General features: G+C 37.3%; 1 pseudogene; it reads left to right on the top strand.

Moving 5' to 3' along the window:
* Positions 1 to 245: 245 nt before the first annotated feature.
* Positions 246 to 6,200, top strand: LOC106776866 (annotated as a pseudogene).
* Positions 6,201 to 14,889: the final 8,689 nt, after the last annotated feature.

Genomic DNA, 14,889 nt, shown 5'->3' with positions numbered 1-14,889 from the left:
TGTTAAACGATAGTACTTGTATCATGCCTAAATACTTAGGTCGTCTAACGCTTTAATGAATGTACATACAAGGCTTTCCTAACAAGATGTGAGAAGCTTCCATAGGTACTAAGACATATAACACATTATCCTCATAATTCCATATGGAAAACTTAACCTCAACTTGTTGATTAATTATTATGTCCTCACCATCATTAAGCCATTGGAGTTTGTAAGGTTGTGTGTGGGGTTTGTTGTCAATGAAAATGAGGTTCATGTTGACCTTGAGAAAATAAAGGTCATCCAAGATTGGCCCACCACTAATGCAATAAAGGGAAACGACAGCGATTATTTTTGTCTATCCGCACCGGTTCTGCAATCGAGGTATATACAGGTGAGATAAAAAGTCTACCACTTTTTGCCTCGGTTCAAATGAAACAAAGGCAATAGAGGGTGTTCCTTTTTTTACTTTTTTTTTTTGCCAGACTTTTGGCCTTGGTTGTCGGTGAACCGAGGCAGTAAAGGGGGTCTTATGCCTCAGTTTTAAGTTTAACCGAGGTAGTATAGGGGCTTTTTTTTTCGTCAACCTTTCTGCAATAGTGGGTGTTGTTGAGCCTGCAATAGTAGGAAGCAGAAGGGTAAATGGAAGAGCAAGTGCAGTGAAGGGAAGAATCACATAATGAAGAATATGGTCCAAAAAACCCAACTTGGTCATGGTCTTCGGAAAAATCACCACCAAGTCCAACGTTGACTACGAGAAGATCGTGCATGACACCTGCAGGAACATCGGCTTCAACTCAAATGACGTAGGACTTGATGCCAACAACTGCAAGGTCCTTGTGAACATTGAGCAGCAAAGTCTGGATATTGCCCAGGGCGTGCATGGCCACCTCACCAAAAGACCTACAGAAATCAATGCTAGTGACCAGGGTCACATGTTCGGTTATGCCACAACTGAGACCCCTGAATTGATGCCCTTGAGCCACGTCCTTGCATCCAAACTCAGGACTCGTCTCATTGAGGTTTGGAAGAACGGTACCTGCCCTTGGCTCAGACTTGATGGCAAGACCCAAGTGACTATTGAGTATTAAAATGACAAGGGTGTCATGGTTCCAGTTCGTGTCCACACCGTGCTCATCTCCACACAACATGACGAGACTGTCACGAATGATGAAATTGTTACTGATCTGAAAGAGCATGTGATCAAGCCAATGATTCTCGAGAAGTACCTTGATGAGAAGACCATTTTCCACTTGAAACCTACAGAGGATGGGGTGCTCATGGCGATGGTGCCCTTCTCTGGGAAGGACCACACCAAGGTTGATAGGAGTGGTGCTTACATTGTGAGGCAGGCTACTAAGAGCATGGTGGCAAGTGGACTTACGAGAAGATGCATTGTGCAAGTGTCTTATGCAATTGGTGTGCCTGAGCCTTTGTCTGTTTTCGTTGAGACCTATGGAACTGTGAAGATCCAAGATAAGGAGAACCTGAAGATTGTGAAGAAGAACTTTGACTTTAGGCCTGGTATGATTTCCATCGACCTTGATCTGAAGAGGGGTGGGAATAACCAGTTCTTGAAGACTGTTGCATATGGACACTTTGGTAGAGAGGACCCCTTCTTATTCGCTTCCAAGTTTCATACCAGTTCCCCATCCAACAACACCAATGGCATAAGCAGAGACCTGACAACCAACATAGAGATAGAACCAAGCTAGATCTGCAAATGGAAAAGTTCTCATGTACCTAGCTATGATCACTCCAAGGGGAAACAACACTCCCCGACTCATAAAATTCAGAATTCCATAAATCTGTCACTCAACAAAATCACATGTGCACTCAAAAGTTTAATCCAACTCAACCAAATTACTTCATTTCTATCCAACACAAAGGAAAGTCTTTTCTTTTCAGGTTTTACGTACAATTTCACTTCAAATTTCAAATATCAAGCCATCCAATAAATTCAATCTGACGTCAACAAAACATTTTCTTCAACACCCAAAAAAGTCAACATACAAACACCCTTTTGAATAAAAAATGCAAACAAGTCAAAACAAAACAGAACCAAAACAATACCTTTATTTTCCCGAAAATCACCAAAAGAAGCCCAAAACGCACTCTTAGCCAAACAACAATTGACAAAGGAAAAACACCCTCATTCCGAAATCAGAAAAAAAATTCCCTTTTTTCCTTGAAATCTCAATAACCAACTGAAAAATTTATAGAAAGACCAGAAATTCTTAATGCTTGTCCATCGAGAGAGAGAAACTATCCAGCCTCTTCCTAAACGGGTTGTTATTTCAGAAAACAAGAAAACAGTGTGAGAATAACATTACAACACTAAAATTGGGGTTGGGGATCTGGATTAGAACCCTAGGAGTTGTTGTCGAGAAGCTGCTTCACTCCCAACGGCCATCGCTTGCTCTTCACTCAAGAGGCAACACACTCGCAGACGAGGTGGAAGTAGTGCTTGCGGTCGTTGCACACGACGAGGTGGTGGTGGCTTCTGACGGCAGAAACGAGAAGCTCCCGATTAAGGTCAATTCCAAGGCCTGAGCAAGCATCCTAGTGGTGGTTTCTATGTTGTGGCTACGACGGAAGCATGTTAAGGTTGCGGTCGTCGCCGGTGGAATCGGGAAGCTCCATGATCATCGGAGAGTCGGTGTTGAGTCAAACGGTAGTGAGTTAGGGTTTGAGTTTGAACCATTGTGCTTCTGATTTTGGAGTAAATCTTTGTTGGGGGATCGAAGGAAGGAAGTGAGATTGGACCATAGAGAAGAGAGAGAAACAAGAAAAAGAAAAGGGAAATGGAAAATGGAAGAATGGGAGAAGAAGACACTTTTGCGCGATAAGAAGAAGAATAATGCAGATAATATCAAACAATATGACTCGGTTATCTGCTTAACCGAAGTCTAAAGTGTTTGCGTGTAATTTCACAGGCTTTTATGCCTCAGTTTTGAAGCAATCGAGGTAATAAACATTTTCTGACTCGGATCTCCTTGAACTGAGGCCTATAAGTTTGTTGAAATTAAAAAATGCCACAACATTTTTTTTTGCTTTGGTTTTTTGAAAACCGAAGCGTACTATCCGCGTTAGAATCCTCCTTTTGCACTAGTGCACCCCAAAGAATGTAGGAGAAGTTAGGAGCTTTCATGGGTTAGTAAGTTTTTATAGAAGATTTGTTTTCAAATTCTCTAGTCTTGCTTCACCATTCAATGAGTTGGTGAAAAGAGATGTAATATTTCATTGGGGAGAAAAACAACAAAAATCATTTGATTTCCTCAAGGAGAAGCTTACCTAAGCACCCATTCTAGCATTATCAAATTTTGTAAAAACTTTTGAACTAGAATGTGATGCTTTGGGTTTGGGCATAGAGTTGTGTTATTACAAGAAGGTCATCCCATAGCTTCTTTTAGTGAAAAACTTCATGGGACCACTTGTAATTATCCCAACTATGAAAAAGAGCTATATGCTCTTATGAGGGCTCTTCAAACTTGGGAACATTACCTTATTTCCAAGGAGTTCTTCATTCATAGTGATCATGAATCACTAAAATATTTGAAGAGCCAACATAAGTTGCAAAAGAGGCATGCCAAATGGTTGGAGTTTTTAGAACAATTCTCCTATGTTGTTGATGAAGGTTGAAAAATAGTTATTTTCATATGTCATTTTAGACCTAATTACGCCCTTTACTACTTGGAATGAGCTTAGAATCAAGAAAACCTCAAAAAATGAGTCTGTAGAGAGTCGAAAGCTGTTTTTAGCGATATTATGCTTGTTTTGCATTGTTTTGTAGCTATTTTGAGGAAATGAAGAATGGAGCTGAAGATAAAGGTCGTAGACTCAAGAAAAGAGAAGAAAATTGAAGATTTGAAGAGTCGACGCACCGCCCGGCGGCAAATTACACCGTTGGGCGGTCCAGGGCGAGGAGTAGGCACAAGCGTTGGCGTTAAGCGGTTCTGAGGGAAATCGCCGGGTGGTGACTGTCGCAACCGAAAAATTGCGACGGGACGACGACGATCCAAAAAAAGAAGAAATGGTTTGAAAAAGAGATTTGGAGTCGCCACCATAGTTTATTCTGGGAAACTATGGAAAAAACCATAAAAAGGATAAGGCTTAGTCCACGAAAACAAAAGATTGGGTTCGGGAGTCGGTTACGCGTAGGGAAGGTGTTAGCACCCTACAACGCCTGCCCAAAGGCAGTACCTTTAATTAAATGCGCGAATAAAGATGTGGTTTGCAAAATGTTTAACTATCCCAAGAACAACGATACAAATAAACAAAAATATTTTTTTTATTTTTTTTATTTTTATGGGCCCGACAAGGATTGACCTTGCTCCTACGTATTCTCAGTCATACTGAGAAATCAGGGTTACGTAGTTCTTTGAAAAGTTGATTGTTTGTTTGAGAAAGGATGTTTTGGTATTTTTGTAATTTTTTATATAAGAAAAAGAAAAGGTCTTCTACCACAAGGACGATGCGTGCGATCACACATGTGCTAGAATCCTTAAAATATATTTTTGGTATTATTATTTATAGAAAAGAAAGGGTTTTCTAGCACAAGGANGATGCGTGCNACCACACATGTGCTAGACCCCTTAAAATATATTTTTAATTTTTATCTATAGAAAAGAAAGGGTTTTCTAGCACAAGGACGATGCGTGCGATCACACATGTGCTAGAACCCTTGAAATATTATTTTTAATTTGTATCTATAAAAAAGAAAGGGTTTTCTAGCACAAGGACGATGCGTACGATCACACATGTGCTAGAATCCTTAAAATATATTTTTTAATTTTTTGTAAAAGAAATTTTATTTTTATATTTTTATATATATTTTTTTAATTTTTATTAACACACAATAATAANACAAATACTAGAGTTAAAGAAAATAAATAAAAAAAGACAAACAATAAAAAAAACATCACAGTCTAAGCCCAATAAGAAAAAAAAAGAGTGTAGAAGACAAAACCAAGGGTGCAGAAAAGAGTTCTTTTGATTGGTTGCCAGAATGAGTTTGAGCCCAAAGAGGAGGGGGTTGCGAATGGAAGCAAAGGGGGTGCAGTCCGAAATAGCATGCTCAGGCCTAACTCTCTCTTTGTTTTCAGAAACAAAATGGACCTTTGGAAGGGGTGTGAATCGGAATGCAAGTGGTGGTGGGCAGAAAAGGCTCAACCCAAACAAAAGGGGTGTGGATGGGAGTTATGTGTGGCGACAGGAAAAACATGCGGCCCACTAGCTTGGCCCAAAGCTCTTTTTTTTTTTCATTTGCAGAAACATAATGGACCTCAGCCCATATGAAAGGGGTTGTGGATAGGAAATGGAGGTGGATAGGAAATGGAGGTGCAGAGAATAGCAGAGGCGGTCCACACCAGGCCCAAGGCCTCTTTTCTTGTTTAATGGAGGTGCGAATAGAGTTGTGCTAGGTGGCAGGCAGAGAGAATGTAGCCCACAGCCAGGCCCAAGGCCATTTAACCCTAACAGCAACTGATAGGGGTTTCTTAGTTTTGCCCCCATTTGTGCAACGGCCAAGAGACCTAATGTCTCCCTCTCCGAGCAAAGGAACTGGCCACCGTGAGCTTCTGTTCCTGGAGTCACCGGAGACTGCACTCGCCGCCGGGGCCATGGTCGGCCACGGCAACAGGACCCCTTCCGCCTTCTTCTCTTCGCACAGGAGGAACCATCTTGTTCGTTAGCGACGCCGGCCGTTCGCCAAGCAAGTCGTCGTGGCCATCAAGCTAGGGTCGTCGCTCCATATCGAGCTCTCTCGTCCATCGTCCTGCTGCCGCCACCACCGAGCCTGCCACCAGCAGTAAGCCGCAAGCCGCGAGCTAGGACCATGCCAGCGATGCTGCTCACCACCGGGGCCGTCACCGGTCTCGCCCACGCCATCCTTCATCGGAGTATCTTCTTGTTCGGTGTGATTTTCCTCATATTGGGTTTCGTCTTCAACTTGAGGCCACCTTCAATGGCGATTTTCCTTCTCTTAAGAGGAATCACACTCGTGCCGCCGATGAGACTGCTACGGTTATTCTCCTCAAACACTTTCCCCACTCAAATTCGTGAAGACCATCTCTTCTTCTTCTCTCTTAGCTTCTCTGCCTGTAACTAAGAAAATGAATGCGCGTGTTGAATGCGTGTTCATAGGTCTATGGTTTCATTTCCCTTTTGAATCTTGGTTTCCTATCGCTGTTCTTGATTGAATTTTGTATGATTTTGGTTGATGAAGGAATTGAACCGTGTGTGTGTTGGGCCAAGAGTGGTGAAGGGGAATTGGTTGCTGTTATGTGGCGAGGGAGAATCGTTTTTTTTATGGAGTATCGATTCTGTTGGAGGTGCGTGGAAGCGGATAGGGCAGTGGTGAGTGAAGTTTGTGGTCAGATAGAAAAAAAATGCGTGTCTGCCTGTATGGGTTCTCGGGTGCAATGTGTGTGATTGTTGATCTCTTTTTTGCTTGTTATGTTCTTGGTTGAACAACAGGGAAGTGAGAGGAAATTATGATAAAGAGGATGGCAATGGAGATTTGATGGGGATGAAAATGGCGGAAGGATGTTGGTAAGAGCTGTGTCTGTGAGGGGTGAATGTTAATGGATATGAATGGAGAATGATTGGGTAGAGGCTCCAGTGAGTGAGTTCCTCTGTTTGAGAGTTGAACAGGTGCTTTGTGATTGAGGTTTTTTACTTCGGAAGTTGATTTGCTGTTTGATTGTGGTTGTTGATTCGGGTGATGGTGGAGGTATACGGGTTGTCGGTGGTGAATGATGGTCCAGGGTCCTCTAGTTTTTTAGTGGGTTGAAGAAGATGGATAGGAATATGAAGAAGGTGAAATGCGAAGAGGAAATAATGAGGGTTGCGTCGTTTCTTTTTAGTGAGCAAGGGCTTCTATGTTAACGCGTTATGGTGTGTGCGAGAGGGAGGCTTGGGTTTCTGGTGGGTGAAATTTTGATACTGTCGGAGGTGAGTGATGGGGAACCATGTGATTCGGTGGTTCTCGGTTAGGCATAGCAGAGGGGTGGAGAGAAAAGGGATGTCGTGTATGTGATGGGTGTCTGTGCGTGAGGATCTTGTTGGAGGTGGCTCTCTGCTACCCAAAATCTCAAATCACCTCACTGTCAAACCAAAACAAATTGCCTCCCTGCTAGTCCAAAACGTGCCTGCAGAAAACCGTTTCTTGCTCCCCTCGCTGTCCAACACCGTACCCACTGCCTATCCCCAGCCAAAACCTTTCTTTTTCTTTTTACTTTACTTTTTTACTAAAAGACAAAAACTTTTTTTTTTACGTCTTTTTTTTTCTTTTCTCTTTTGTTTTCCTTTTCTGTCTTTCTTTTTCTTTTCTTTTCTTTTCAAAATAATATAGAAAAATGAAATTAAATCCAATGATAAAAAAAACTAAATCAAATACTAAATAATAAAAAAAAAATTAAACAAAATAAAACAAAAAAAAAAAATAAAATAAAATAAAATAAAATAAAATAAGACAAAAATAAAAAATAGTCCTATTATTCAGTCATCAGGACGAAATTGAGTGTTGACAGTGACGTTTGCCGCCGGGTGGTGACGATTGCCGCCGGGCGGTTTGGAGGATTATGGAAAACCGCCGAGCGGCACACTTAAACCGTCGGGCGGTGGTTCGCTGGGCCTGGGCCTGTTTTCTGTTGCGCTCCTCACCTATAAATACCTCTATTTCGAATTCAGAGTCATTCTTTTGACAGGGGAGGACGGCCAGACCTAATATTGCTCTCTGGAGAGGATCTCTTGGATGCTTAGGGTCCTTTTCATCTTTTCTAGGGTTTGCTTTTCCATTCTTCTTCCATTTTTCATCTAGTTTCACCATGTCTATGGTGAACTAAACCCTATTGTTGTTNGGGGAAACAATGTAATCTTTTGATACTCTCTATTATTGAAACTCTTGATTTATATGGTTTCCATATGTTTGATTGTTAATTGTTGGGTTCTCATCTGTGCTTAAGGCCTTTATCGTTTAACTCATTCGGTAACTGTTGTTTGTCTTTATTGGTACGGGGATGTACAGTAATGTCATGAACTGGTGAGTAATTTCTTGATTTTGCAATACCACCTAGGGATAGGGGTAGGACGATCAATTGTGTTAACTTCTGTTCTATAATGCGATATTAATTGCTAGGGGAGGCTAGGTGTAGCAAGCCAATAGTTAATATTAGGCTCTTTTCGTCGAGGGATCGAGTTAAGGGTAGGCTAAGAAAGTCGCATGACAATTAACTAATCAAACTAATAATTCAAGAGGAGTAGATAAGAGAGAGCGGATTAGATGAAATTGTAAACTCCCAACAACTCCATTCATCCATTGTTTTCTTTTGTCAATTGAATCAATCTCTTTTGCATGTTAATATTTTTGTTCTCAAATCAATTTATTAATTTTTATTTTCAAGTCTTATTATTTTAATTTACGTGAATGAGAAAGTCATTCAAGTCTCTTGGGAAGAACGATATTGGGTTTTACCAATTATATTACTTGAACGATTCGGTACGCTTGCCAATCCGTCAATAGTTATCAAATACAACAAAGGTAAGTCTAATATTGTTGTAGATACTTTGTAAAAAAGAAATAATTTCTAGCCACTTTAGGAGCCCAAATTTTTGGCTTTAATAACATAGTTGAATTATATGCTCAAGATACTGAATTCTCCACTATTTATGAGGAATGTTTACACAAGTCCCAAGGAGGATTCTATGTGAGAAATGTGTATATTTTCAAAGAACGCAAAATATGTATTCTCCAAAGCTCACATAGGAAACTCCTTTCTAAAGAAATGCATGAGGGAGGATTGATGGGGCATTATGGGGTAGATAAAACCCTATCTAAAAGAAAATTTCTTTTGGCCCCACATGAGGAAAGATGTCCAAAGACATTGCTATAAATGTTAGAATCTAAATCTAGAGCAATGCCTTATGGACTTTATACTTCCTTGCCTATTGTTTCAACCTCATAGGAGGAGATTAGCATGGATATTATTTTAAGACTCCAAAGGCAACAAGGGGTTTTGATTCTATTTTTGTGGTAGTGGATTGCTTTAGCAAAATGGCTCATTTTATACTATGCAACAAAATAGATGATACAAGCAATATAGCTAAATTATTCTTTAGAGATGTGGTTAAACTTCATGGGTTACCTCGCACTATCATTTCGGATAGGGATACAAAATGCTTTAGTCACTTTTAGAGGATCTTATGGTCTAGACTAAGGACTAAGCTTTCTTTTTCTACTACTTTTCATCCCCAAAAGATAGACAAACTGGAGTAGTAAATAGATCTTTATCCACCTTGTTGAGAGTAACCTTAAAACGAAACCACAAGTCTTGGGATGAGTATTTTCCCATGTGGAATTTGCATACAATAGAGTAGTTCATAGAGCTACTAAAATATCTCCTTTTGGAGTTGTTTATGGTTTCAATCCTCTTACACCTATAGATTTAATACCTCTTGCTACTTCATTTGATTTTGTTCATCGAGAGGGGGTATCTAAATCTAAATTTATAAAAGAATTACATGTGAGGATTAGGAACCAAATTCAGCAACAAAATGAAAGGTACACAAATATAAACATAAGGGGAAGAAAGAGATGGTCTTCAATGAAGGAGACCTAGTTTGGCTTCACCTTAAAAAACAAAGATTTCCAAATCAAAGAAATTTCAAACTATGTCTTAGAGGAGATGGTCCTTCCAACATCATTAGGAAGGTCGATAATAATAGTTATCAATTAGATCTTATTAAAGAGTATAAAGTTCATTCTACTTTTAATGTTGTTGACTTCATCCTTTTGTAGGGGATTTGACAAGTGATGAAGATGACTCTTTAGATTTGAGGACAAATCCTCCTCAAGAGGGAGGGGATGATGACTTAGGCTTAAGCCCAAAGCCCCCAATCAAGGCCCAATTACTAGAAGCATGGAAAGAAAACTTCATAAAGAGCTTGAAGACACATCCAAGGACTCCAAGGTGTTATTCCTCAAACTCAATTGGCAGTCAACGGACAAAGGACAACCAACTCAAGCCCATAAAGATTGGAAACCTCCTTAGGCATCAAATTGGCTTACGCTCAGCGGCCTATTTCTACGCTCAGTGGTAGCGCGCGAGAATTCATTTTTAAGTACGTGTATTTGGTGCTCTTTTCAACTTTTGCATTGAAAACACATGTTGTTTACGTTTCATTTGATCCGTGAATGGTGGTTGATGATTAGCAAAGCCTCATTCTCATGCAAGGGTGTTGAATCTCCAATAAATTCAACACCCACCCCTCTTGTAAATCCTTTTTGAATGCAATGAGTTGTTATGTTGTTTAGATCATTCCAACACCTTTTTGCTTTTATCACTTTTTTTTTTTAATGTTGAGCATTTAATACTTGTTTAGAACAACAAAGTTTTTTTATATTTTATACCATTCGGGTAGCATTTTATCATTTAACCATTTTGCTAAGATACCAAGCATTAATTGAAGCTTCATTGTTGGACAAAGTGAATGATTTAGGTTGTGGTATTGTCTGATCTATTGTAAACGCTTCAAGATTCTTCTTTTTTAGTTAAAGCGTTTAGCGAGTTGTTTTTCACATGTTTTTAAATATTAATTAAGACTTTTAAAGGACTTACCAAAAACAATTTTAAAGGACTTTTAGCACATCAAATGGAGTTCCTCAATAAAAACTATAGAATGGATGATCAAAACCAAAAAATACTAGATTAGAGAGGGGTGTTGTTTTGTCTCTAGCAAATTTGTGCAAATGGTGACCAATGGACACACTTTTAGAAAATTTTGAAAGTGAAACAAGATTGAAACAACAGCTCCAAAATGTGAATTATAGCACTAAATCAACATCAGAGTGCACACCAAAAGTTAGTGGTAATAGGTAAATGAAAATATTTTTTACTTTTGTACTTTTTGTCTCCTATTTTCTTTTGTACCTTTTTTCCCTTAGCCTATAAATTAGCTTCTATTATGTTATAACAACCTCCTTGGCTAGGTTGAGTCAAAGCTAGAAGAATGCTATGGAGATGATCCCTTGAAGATATATGGTGCCAAAATGTGGTGGATCATCAAGGATAGGGGCTGGAATTGCGGAAGCTATGGTGATTATGAGGTTAGAAGCTCACGGCAAAATGGTGGTGGTGTTATCGTGTTTGAAGGCTCATAAAGAGGTTATGCCAACTCTAAGAGAAGGGTGACTAGAGAGGTCTCATCGGTTACTCTAGTCATGATCTAAGATGAGTAGTATGGCCAAAAATGGACAACATAACATTACTCAATATCAAAGATGAATACATGATCTTCCACCCTTGCACTCATTGGCAAAAAATGAGGCCTTCTAAGGAGTGGATAACTATAAAAATGAATACATTACTCTTGCACTTATCACAAATTTGTCATTATGCCCCTTTCTATACCAATTGGAGCTAGAAGCGATATAAAAAGTCTTACAATATTTCCTGTTATGCCACCATGCCATGTTTTATACTTGGTGAATTATAATTGGTATAAAAAATCACTATAAAAAATGTACTTTACACTAGTGTGATGACATACCTTTAACTGAGAGACCTACAATCAGAGTTATGGTTAGGTAGATACAAGAAGGCCAGACTTTCTCTAAGCATTGATAGACACAAACTAAAGTTAACGTGAACTGAGGAAGATGTGAAGACCTAACCAAGACTTTATATTTGTAAATATTAGATTAGGATTTTAATTTTAGACATCTAGACCCAATAATATAGGATTTTCTTTGGGCCTAAATGATTTTTGAGCCTAGAATGGAATTTGAACCTAGAAAGAGTTGAGCTTGAGAAAATGAGACACATTAACCCTAGTGTGATAGGTTTGAGAGAAAACTATGATTAATGCCCTTTGTTTGTGTCTACAAGCATGAAAGGTGTGACTTGCATACGTGACAAGTTAAATTTGTGGCATTACTCCTTTTGATTTCAAAATTTAATTTCTGGACTCAATTGTTTTTAGATCACTTGTTTTTTTTTTCTATTTGATCTTGTAAAAATTATAGAGTGTAGTGAAAAACCATGTATAATTAGATAAGTGTATACTTCCATAATTTATTTTCTCCGTTGAATCTGTACTACTAGCCTATTTAACTTGCCAATCAGTTCTGACATTTAAGTAAACAATTAAATAAAGACTTTGTAAACTGAAAATTTTCACTCCTCAACGTTTTATATATATATATATGTGTGTGTAACTGAGATGGATTTGTTTTTATATTAGATTTATTTATTAATATATGTGGTGTTATTGAAGGTAGTTGAGAATTGTTTAATTAATTAATCATGTATTGTGCTACGCAAGCATTTCAAATCAACAATTTTCGTAGCATGATGTTGTGCAACATGTGGAAGGACATAAGCTGCAGAATTAAGTCATTAAAAATCTCAACAGAAACAAGAGGACATTTCTTATAAGGTTCCCGTGAACTGCTTGCGTGGAAACTGTAAGGAAGGTGCTGGCAAATTATATTTAGAATTAGTAACAATTTAAAATCAATTTCAGCTTCTAACATTTTCTCTATTATAATATATACTATCTAATATTAACAAAACTTTCACTTTAAGAAATAAAATATAAATCTTGGAACATTGTCAACTTTAAAAAATGACGTAGGTGCTTATTCATAATAAAGGGTTTGACAAAAACCTCGTCAACGGAAATTTTAGGCAAAAAAACATTGTCAACGCTGCTAACTAGCAAGATAGTTGGGTCCTAACTGATCATATATATATATTGTCAACTGCAAAAACATATTATTGTAGTGTGAGATAAACAGAACAATGCTTATAAACTAACCAAAATATTAGTAAAATTTTTGTTAGAAAGTAAATTTTAAGTATAACTAAACCCAAAAAACAGCTTGTAAGGTGAGGGTTGCACCCATTTATATATCATTGAGATATAGACATCTCGAGCGAGAGAGTGAAATTAATAGGTGGTCCGAAAGTGACCCAAGAATAGATGGAATAAGAATTCCCAAGAAACAAGAAATATCACTAAAGGTTCTGATACCATATTAAAAAATGAAGTTTAAGCCTAATTCAACCTCATAAAACCGATTTGTAAAGTGAGATTTACATCTCACTTATATATTATAAATTGGTTTTTAGTCTACGTGAAACTACCAACAATTTTATAATTAATTATCTCACAGTAATGATGGTATAATCTAGTTGCAATGGCATCTGAAATTGTTTTTGTTAGGTGCATTTACTCAAACATTTTATAGTGTTCTTAGTTTCACAGACCATGTAAGAATGAAAGACCAATTACGTTAAGGCATTCAAAACAATTAATATATTTTGTATCATGTTATGATTTATTCCCTGCTTTCAACTATAAGTGCGTTGAAGTTTCGTGGTAAACGTTACAAGTTCAGCTATTACCATGATTTAAAAAATAATTTAAATTCAATTTTTTTTTAAGAGATTAACTTTTAAGTTTAATTTAATTCTTTAATATAAAATTAATTTGTGCTGTAAATTCATTTTATTTTTAATTGATTTAAATTTTTTATCGTATTTTTAAAAATTATAATATTATTTTAAAAAATAACTTTGAAATTTGAATAAATTATATAAAATCTATTTATAAAATAAGTTTATTGTGATTAATATGATATCTTTAATATAATTTAATATTATGCTAATTGAGTGATTTTTTTTAAGAAAAAATAATTAACTGAATCTGAACAGGGGGTAGGTAGGTAGTATGCTATTACGAAAACTATATTTGTTAACCATAGAGCTTTATGCATATGATGAATCAACATATATGTATATAGTAGTTTACGAAAAGAACAATGTGGAAAATTAATTTGGTCCCTTTGGATTCGATATATATCAAGTTGTAAATAGTGATTTGACCATTGAGATGCTTTGAAATTTTCTTAAAAGAAGCAAGGGACAATGAACTATTACTAACATATGTATATTAAGTAATCTCTACAACGACAGAATCATGCATATTTAGAGTAGAGTTTTTCAAAAATAANAAATGGATGATTATTGTTGTAGTTATGAAGATTAACAAATTTAGAATAGTGGAGTGTAAAAATTTAGACATAATCCTGTAAGCAACATGGCAACAGGCAAAGAGGAAAAAAGTGTAGTAAAAGTTGATTGATTCGGAAAGCACATTGTCTGAACTGGTGAAGAGAATATAAAGAAGAAGAAAACAGAAGAATAGGGATAAGTTATCTGATACCTGTCAACATTATTCTTTCCGAAAATTGACGAGGGGATAAGAAGATTAAAGGTAAATGTAAAAAAATAATATAAGAATTTGGAAGTGATATGAAAATGGTGAGCATATGCGAAGAATCGTGGTTTTCAAAATGATATTGGTAATGGGAAAAACATGTTGCGAGCAAAATCTGAGTTCCAGATTCTGCAGTAGTGCGGAATTATGGCAGGAACAAAGCTTCATGAAAAGTTGACCGTTTCCAAAAGCGACGTACTGGGAAGGGTTTTTAAGATTAGAAGCAATGAGGGTATGTACAGTGTACACAACACAATCACCATGCCCACTTGCCAACAAGCCTCTTTCTTTATTGGACAAATGTCTCATTATCAACTTGTTCACACTTTCTTAGCTAAGGGTCCCCCTCTTCTTCATGCCACCAAAATATAAAAAACTTTTTTTTTTTTAATTTTTTTTTATTCATGAGCAATTCTCACAACCTTCCAAAACACCTCATTATGATGATTACCCAAAATACACACCACCAAAATTAATTAGTTTCCTCAATCACAACCCCCTCTAACCATCATACTTTACATTCGCAAACAAAAAACTTGTTTTTTGTATGTCAAACACTGATATTTTGAGAAACCTATGTCCCATATTTCCCTCACCCCCCACAACACTTAAAAAAGAAACATCAGA

Source organism: Vigna radiata, chromosome 11 (genome assembly GCF_000741045.1).
Source record: "Vigna radiata var. radiata cultivar VC1973A chromosome 11, Vradiata_ver6, whole genome shotgun sequence".
NCBI lineage: Eukaryota > Viridiplantae > Streptophyta > Magnoliopsida > Fabales > Fabaceae > Vigna > Vigna radiata.
The sequence above is the reverse complement of the archived record's forward strand: the minus strand, read 5'-3'. Positions and strand labels throughout refer to the sequence as shown.